Source organism: Cupressus sempervirens, chromosome 3 (genome assembly GCF_028749045.1).
Source record: "Cupressus sempervirens isolate cs-2001-9-10 chromosome 3, ASM2874904v1, whole genome shotgun sequence".
Classification (NCBI taxonomy): domain Eukaryota; kingdom Viridiplantae; phylum Streptophyta; class Pinopsida; order Cupressales; family Cupressaceae; genus Cupressus; species Cupressus sempervirens.
Window position 1 is genome coordinate 1,079,714,911 of NC_143120.1, and position 7,874 is coordinate 1,079,722,784.

The following is a 7,874-nucleotide window of genomic DNA, read 5'->3' on the forward strand; positions in this document are numbered from 1 at the left end:
AAACCCATGAAACATCAACACTTTCTAAAGGCAGAAGCAAAGCATCCTCTTTAGATTTTTTACTTAATACATTTTTCTCCTTGTCTCCATCTAGTTTATCTCTTTTATTTTTCTTTTGAGTCCAACATTCTTTATTTTTATGCCCTAGTTTCTCATAGTACCAGAAATTGTTTTATCCTCTCAATTGAGACCTCCTCCCCTTTGAATTTTCTCTTGATTTCCCACAATTACAAAATTACCTACTCTCTCAGTAATTCTGCCTCGACTTTGTGCATTCAAAGCACTTCCAAATGTTGATCTACTTGAGTATTTCCTACAAGTTTTCTTACTCAAAATAACACCAATCTAATCATCATATTTTAGGGAACTAGATCCAAGAACAAAATTACTCAGCCATTACCAAGCCATTCCAACTTTCAAGAAAAGAATACACAATCAAGAGAGCCCTAATTTCTTCATTAAAATTGATACCCATAGAAGATAACTAACTAATAATAGTATTAAACTCATTTAAATGATCTAAAGTAGATCCTCCTTCTATGGTTTTCATATTAAATAAACACTTCATGAGAAATACCTTGTTTGAAGCAGTGGGCTTTTCATATAGTTTCGCTAGGCTTTGCATCAACTCTTCTATTGTCTTAGCTTTTGTAATATTAAATGCCAACAATGGTGCCAAGCATAATTTAATTCTTCCAAGTTATTTTCTTTCTAAAATATCCCAGTCATCATTTGACATAGATCCCTCATTTTTAATTTTGCCTTCCAATGGCTTCCATAAATCCTTCTAATAAAGATAGTCTTCCATTTTCATCTTCCATAATTGAAAGTTTTGCTTGGTAAACTTGTCAAACCTCAACTTACACTCATCTACCATTGCTCCCACTCAACCATAAGACTCCCACTCAACATGAGAATTTCTTACAGAGGATATCTAAAAAAGATTTAGGCTTAGACATAATTAACTTTTACATGCAAATATAAACAATATCAGAAAATAATAGATGACACAGAAATGAACACAAGACACGAAGATTTAACATGGTTCACCCAAATCCTAGGCTACATACACCAAAAAACAAGTCTAATATTATTACAATCTAATGATTACAAATTGATTACAATTTGTAATCCCTTATAGTTCAATACCATCTCAGGAACCAAGTTTTGCATTACTCCTTACGAAAATGCCTAACCCTAAGCCCTTTTATACAAGTAATTTTATGCCACTTTAGGGTTATAACATGCTGGTGACATGTTAGCCATATGTTAGCCACAATGTGGGCCATGGTTCAAAATTTTTTTTGGGGCGATGCATAGAACCCCAAAGAATTTATGAATTATGACTTCCCTGATCAATCACGACAAACTAACATTTTTTTTCCTACCTTGGCTCTCATTCATTTTCCAAATCATTGTTAGTATCAATAAATCCTTCATCATTCCTTGGTTTAGTAACAACATCATCATCTAAATTGTAATCTACTATTCTTTCTTGTATCTTGAATTTCTCATCAATTCTCACATTTGCACTTTTTATAATAGTCTTAGTTCTCATATTATAGCATCTATAAGCCTTTCTTTTCAATTACTAACTAGGAAACATACCTTCATCACTTCTAACATAAAATTTATCAATATCATCATCTCTTTTGATATAATATTTACTACCAAAAATTCTTAAATACTTAATTGTAGGTGAGTGACCAGACCATAATTCATAAGCGGTCTTGTTTATGTCTTTCTTGACTTGCACTCTATTCATAGTGTAAACTATTGTATTCAAAACTTCTCTCCAAAAAATCTTGGATACATCATTCTCATGTAACATAGCTCTTGCTACTTTTTTTACTGCTCTATTCCTTCTTTCTAGAATGCCATTTTGTTTAGGGGTTCTTAGAGTTGATAACTATCTTTTGATTCCATTTTCTTCACAAAACATGTTAAACTCATTGGAAGTAATTTCTCATCCTCTATTTGGTCTTTAACATTTAATCTTCATATTATATTAATTCCAAATTGTATTCATGAATATCTTGAACTTATCAAATGCCTCAAATTTCTCTTTAAGAAATGCAACCCATATCATTCTATAAAAACCATCAACTAGAATCATAAAATAACTTTCACCATAGAACCCTTTAGTCTTTGTAGGACTACTAAGATTTCTATATACAATCTCCAATTTTTTTTTGTAGTAGTAAACTTCTTGCAGCGAAAAGAAGTTTTGGTATGTTTTTCCTGTTAGAAAAAAAAATCTGCCAAGATAATTGAGAGGGGCGGGGGTGGGGGGTGGATGAATCAGTTATCCAACAATTAATAGATTTATCTTCTTTAAACAAAACTAACTATTCAGTCAAAGTAGACAACAACCATAATAAGATTCACATGGGAAATTACACTGGATTTTTTGACTAGGAAAACCCTTAATCAGAGGAAAAACCCTAGTGGGAATGATGCCCACAAGATGATGTACATAGAGTCCTTGTTAGGAGACTTTGAATATTTGTTAGGAGATTCCAACCCTATTAGGAGTTGTGCTACAATGTATGCTAGATGAGTCCAATACCCAAACATGCACTTTCAACTATAAGAAGAGCTCAATGCTCAAACAAGTAATTTACTATTATATTCTTCTTTTCTTTATTTTTTCCACTGAGCCAATAACTGTCAGACCTTGTAGAATAGCTCATGAAGCTTAGATCACTTAGCAAAACCATGGTAACGAAGTTTCCTTCACTTCTACACTACTTAGCTCAACTTTGAATTTTTCTCTTATTAATGCATATCATCAATCAAAACCATACCATATAATGAAGAAAAATGTCCTTCCTTTATAATGCATCCATAATACAATTCTTTGAGTTGGTTGTTAGACCATCTCAATTAATCATTATAGGACCACATTAAGAACACATTGCACTTAGTGATAACATTAATCTTCCCCCTTGCAACTTGAATAACTTTCTGTACACGCTATATTATGATGAGAAATCTTAGCCACATCATTGGCAATATGTCTTCTTCATATCCTCAACCTCAATTCTTAGAATAAAAAGTCTGATAAGAGATATAACAATTTTACCAAAACATGCCTCTACAAACTCTATCTTAGATAGGGCATCACCAAAACTTACATAACTTCTTTGAGAATTATCATTTCTTCTTCCGACATTAACTACACATAATAGATACTCAGAAGTATCTCCCATAACCTTGGATAGTTAGAATACTCAACTAGTCATCCATATCAACTTGATGTTTTCATTGTTCTTCTATCATATACCATAGAAAACTACTATGTTGACATAAATAAAAAACTTAGCCATGAATGTAACATACCATCATAGTAACATATCTACAATATGTTGGAAATGAGAATGGATTAACTGAGAGGGGGAGGGGGTGAATCAGTTACCACAAAAACATTTCACAGTCCCTTAGATGTCTAAAATCTTGATCTTGGTTACAGATTACTGAAACTTGATAATGCAGAAAATACTAATAATTATTAAGAACTGGTAACCAAAACAATTTAGCAATCATGATCACTAAAGACACCAGATTTAACGTGGAAACCCAATATGGGAAAAACCACCAATGTAACTAGTTACTGTTTTTCACTCTTCTGAAGTGAGCCCTGTTAGGAGCCAACCCTGTTAAAGGTTACAAAACACACTATTAGGTGTGACCCGGTTAGAGGATTTAATCACCCTGTTAGGAGTGGCCTTGCTAAAGGTCTTTAGAACAATTCAACTGAACTGTCACCTTGTTAGAGGATTTACAATAGGGTTGTTAAACCTACTCTGTCAAGAGATTTTGAGTTCACTATTACAATGGTTAGAAAGAAACAATGAAGTGACCTGATATAACATGCAACTTATCTTTGTTGATTGCAGATCTCTATTATGCTTGACTGGATCCTTACTGATCACATACAACTTTGTAGCTTCTTCAACGCATCTGATCCTCCATCACACTTTTTCAACATTTTCTTATATGTTCAATATTCGCACTCTTATGCATCCAAATTCTTGCATATTTCAAATTCACAACTTGATCTTTCATATATACCTCACAAATTATCTTAGTCGGCTTTAATCACTAATCAAAAAAATACAATAGTTGGCTAAGAATTACAAACCAAAAAATCCCTTTACTGGCTGACACTGCTTGGTTAAAACTGTTCAGAAAATAATTCATGTGTTAACCGACTGAGCTCGGTTAATACAGAAAACTCCATGACATCCCTTCAATCGTCAGGAGAAATCGGTAAGTATAGATGACCGAGTGAACTCGATAGAAACTATTTTTGCCAAATTCCCTTTGGACACCGAGTGAACTCGGTAAGCACTAACTTTTCTTTTCTTACCTTCCTATCTCAGTAAATGCTAACTTTTCTTTGGTTACCTTCCCAGCTTGGTAAACACTAACTTTTCTTTGGTTACCTTCTCAACTCAGTAAACACTTTGTCACAGTTTCCTTCAATCATCGAGTGGGCTCAGTAAGTACTGAACTTCCTTTGTTAACCAAGTTAGCTCGATAGAAGCTATCTTTACAATGTAATATACAACAATGCTTGGTAGACTCTGTAAATGACTATGCTTACCTTTTGAGCTCGGTAGAATCTATCTGATGACTGATATGACATTTGTGTAACATCAAAGACAACACTCAATTAGCCAATTGTATCCAACAATCTCCCTCTTTGGCATTGATGGCAACACAACATGTCATAGCAGAATGAAATTTGAAAACAAGTCCTTCTCTTAGTGTAGCACTATATGTCAACATAATACTTCTCCCTCTTAGATAGAAACTTCTCCCTCTTTAAGTAATCTCCCTCTGTGAAGGAATTGTATAATAGAAAGATATGACAGTTTTATTCTCCCTTTACAAATGTTTACGAATTTCAGAATAGGTATTATAGTTTTAATCTCCCTCTTTGAAAACACATGCCAAAGACAATATAACACCATAAAAGCTCTTTTCATATGCCAAAAGTACTTCTCAACTGGATTACAATGTACCTCATGTACAGATTCATATGCAATGACTTCAATATTCTGTTGCATCAACTTGATTGATTTTCAACTTGTCATAGGTTGATGCATCACTTCAAACTTTATTTTAGTGAACTTCAGATAGGGGAGTGATCCCTAACTTACCTCTGAGATATAAGAATGTATCCTTAGGTAATGTCTTTGTGAATATGTCAGCAATTTGTTCCTTTGTATGTACATATTCTAGTCTGATCTCCTTGTCCTACACCAATTCTCTGACAAAATGATATTTTATTGCTATGTGCTTGGTCTTGGAATGCATTACTGGATTCTTGGATATGTTGATTGCACTAGTATTGTCACAGAACATAACAATTGGTTCTTTGATTTCCATCTTCATTCCTTGTAATAACTGTTTAAACCAAACAATGTTGGAACAATTTACTACTGTAGCAACATACTCTGCCTCTGCTGTGGATTGGGATGTACAATTCTATTTTTTGCTTGTCCAAGAAACCAATCTCTTTCCAAGAAAGAATGCTCCTCCACTTGTGCTTTTTCTGTCATCAAGATTCCCTATCCAATCAGCATCAGTAAAAACTTTCAAATCTAAATTACCTCCAAATTTGTACCATAGCCCATAATCTTCAGTTCCTTTCAAATATCTCATTATTCTTTTGATCGCCATCAGGTGAGTTTCTCTTGGTTTTGCTAAAAATCTTGCAACAATACCAACTGCGAGAGCAATATCTGGCCTGGTATGAACTACATACTGCAATTTTCCAATCATAGATCTATACAATGTTTGATCTACCTCTTTGGATTCATCATCTTTTGTAAGTTTCAATCCAGTACACATGGGAGTACCAACAGGTTTACAGTCCTCCATACCAAACTTTTTCAATATCTCCTTGATGTATTTTGACTGAGTGATGAAGATGCCATTTTTATTCTGTTGGATTTGAAGACCAACAAAGAATTTTATTTCACCAAACATAAACATTTCAAACTCCTTGTTCATTTGTTCTGAAAATTCTTTGCAAAGATCATCATGCCCTGTGAAAACAGTATCATCTACAAATATTTCTGCCAAGACAATCTTATTATCTGGACCTTCCTTAATATACAAGCTACTATTATCATTAGCTCTTTAAAAACCAATCTGAATAAGATAATTATGCAATCTTTCATACCATGCTCTAGGAGCTTGTTTTAGACCATACAGTGCCTTGTGTAATTTGTAGACCATGTTCCTTTTATCTGGATCAACAAAACCTTCAGGTTGTTTAATGTGAACTTCTTCATCCAGTATTCCATTGAGGAATGCTGACTTGACATCCATCTGATAAACTTTGAATCCTTTGTGAGCAGCATATGCAAGTAAGGTTTTGACTCCTTCCAATCTTGCAAGAGGAGCAAAAGTTTCTCCATAATCTATACCTTCTTCTTGTGAGTATCCTTTGCATACCAATCTAGCTTTGTTTTTGGATACCTTACCATCTTCAGTCAACTTGTTTCTGAATACCCACTTGGTTCCAATTATATTCTTGTCTTTGGGCCTGGGTACAAGAGTCCATGTCTTGTTTTTCTCTATCTATTCTATTTCCTCATTCATTGCCTCAATCCAACTATCATTTGCCAGTGCATCCTTAATACTTCTAGGTTCAAAATCAGCAAGTAAGCAAGTATTTTTCAACTTACTTCTTGTCAAGGTTCCTTCAAATTTGTCTCCAATGATCTAATCTAGTACATGATGTCTTCTGACATATTTTGCTAATACAGGTTCCTTGCCTCTTGAATGAATTTCATTATTATCCTTCTGTTCTTTAGATTCTTGTTGTTCTGGCGTTGGCTCAGTTGATTCAGACTCGATAGACACTTGCTCGGTAGTGTCTGAAAGTTGCTGAGGCTCGGTTTGAACTATTTGTAACTCGGTTACTGAAGACTCAGGAGTTGAGGATTCTTGAGTGAATGGTATACTTGGTATAGTATCTGGTTCAATGTAAACAAATCTCTTGTAGTCTTCAGGTACCTTTTTGCTTTCTTCTTCTATTTTTTCTGCAAACTCATCAATTTTCACATGTGCACTTTCTATGACCTTTTGAGTGGATAGATTTAAACATCTATATGTGTTGCTTTTGCAAGAATATCCCAAAAATATTCTTTCATCACCTTTTACATTAAATTTTCCTTTTCTAGATTCTTTCAAAATATAACATTTGCTTCCAAATACTTTCAGATAACTTACATTGGGTTTGTGGCCATACCATAATTCATAGGGAGTCTTGAATGAGTCCTTTTTCAGCTGTACTTGGTTTAATGTATGAACTGTAGTGTTGATTGCTTCCTTCCAGTATTTGATAGAAATGTTCTTTTCTATCATCAGGGTTCTTGCACAATCCATAATGGATCTGTTTCTTCTTTCAGCTATTCCATTTTGTTCTGGAGTTCCTGGTGCTGAAACTTGTCTTTTAATACCTCTTTCAATGCAGAAGTTATTGAATTCATGTGAAATGAATTCACCACCTCTGTCTGACCTTAAACATTTCAGTCTTTTCCCTATTTCTTTTTCTACTCTTGCCAAATACCATTTAAATTTTTCAAATGCTTCTAATTTATTTCTTAGATACATGACAATCAACATTCTTGAGTAATCATCAACAAAGAGAATGAAAAATTTCTCTCCAGTATAGCTTTCTATTCCAATAGGTCCGCATAAATCAGTATGCACAATTTCTAATATATCTTTAGATTGATAGTTTTTACTTTTAAAACTAGTCCTTCCCATTTTACCAATCTGACAGTTCTTGCATAGACCAACCTCAGGTTTCTTAATATTAGGAATGCCTCTTACTTTCTTGAATTTGCTTA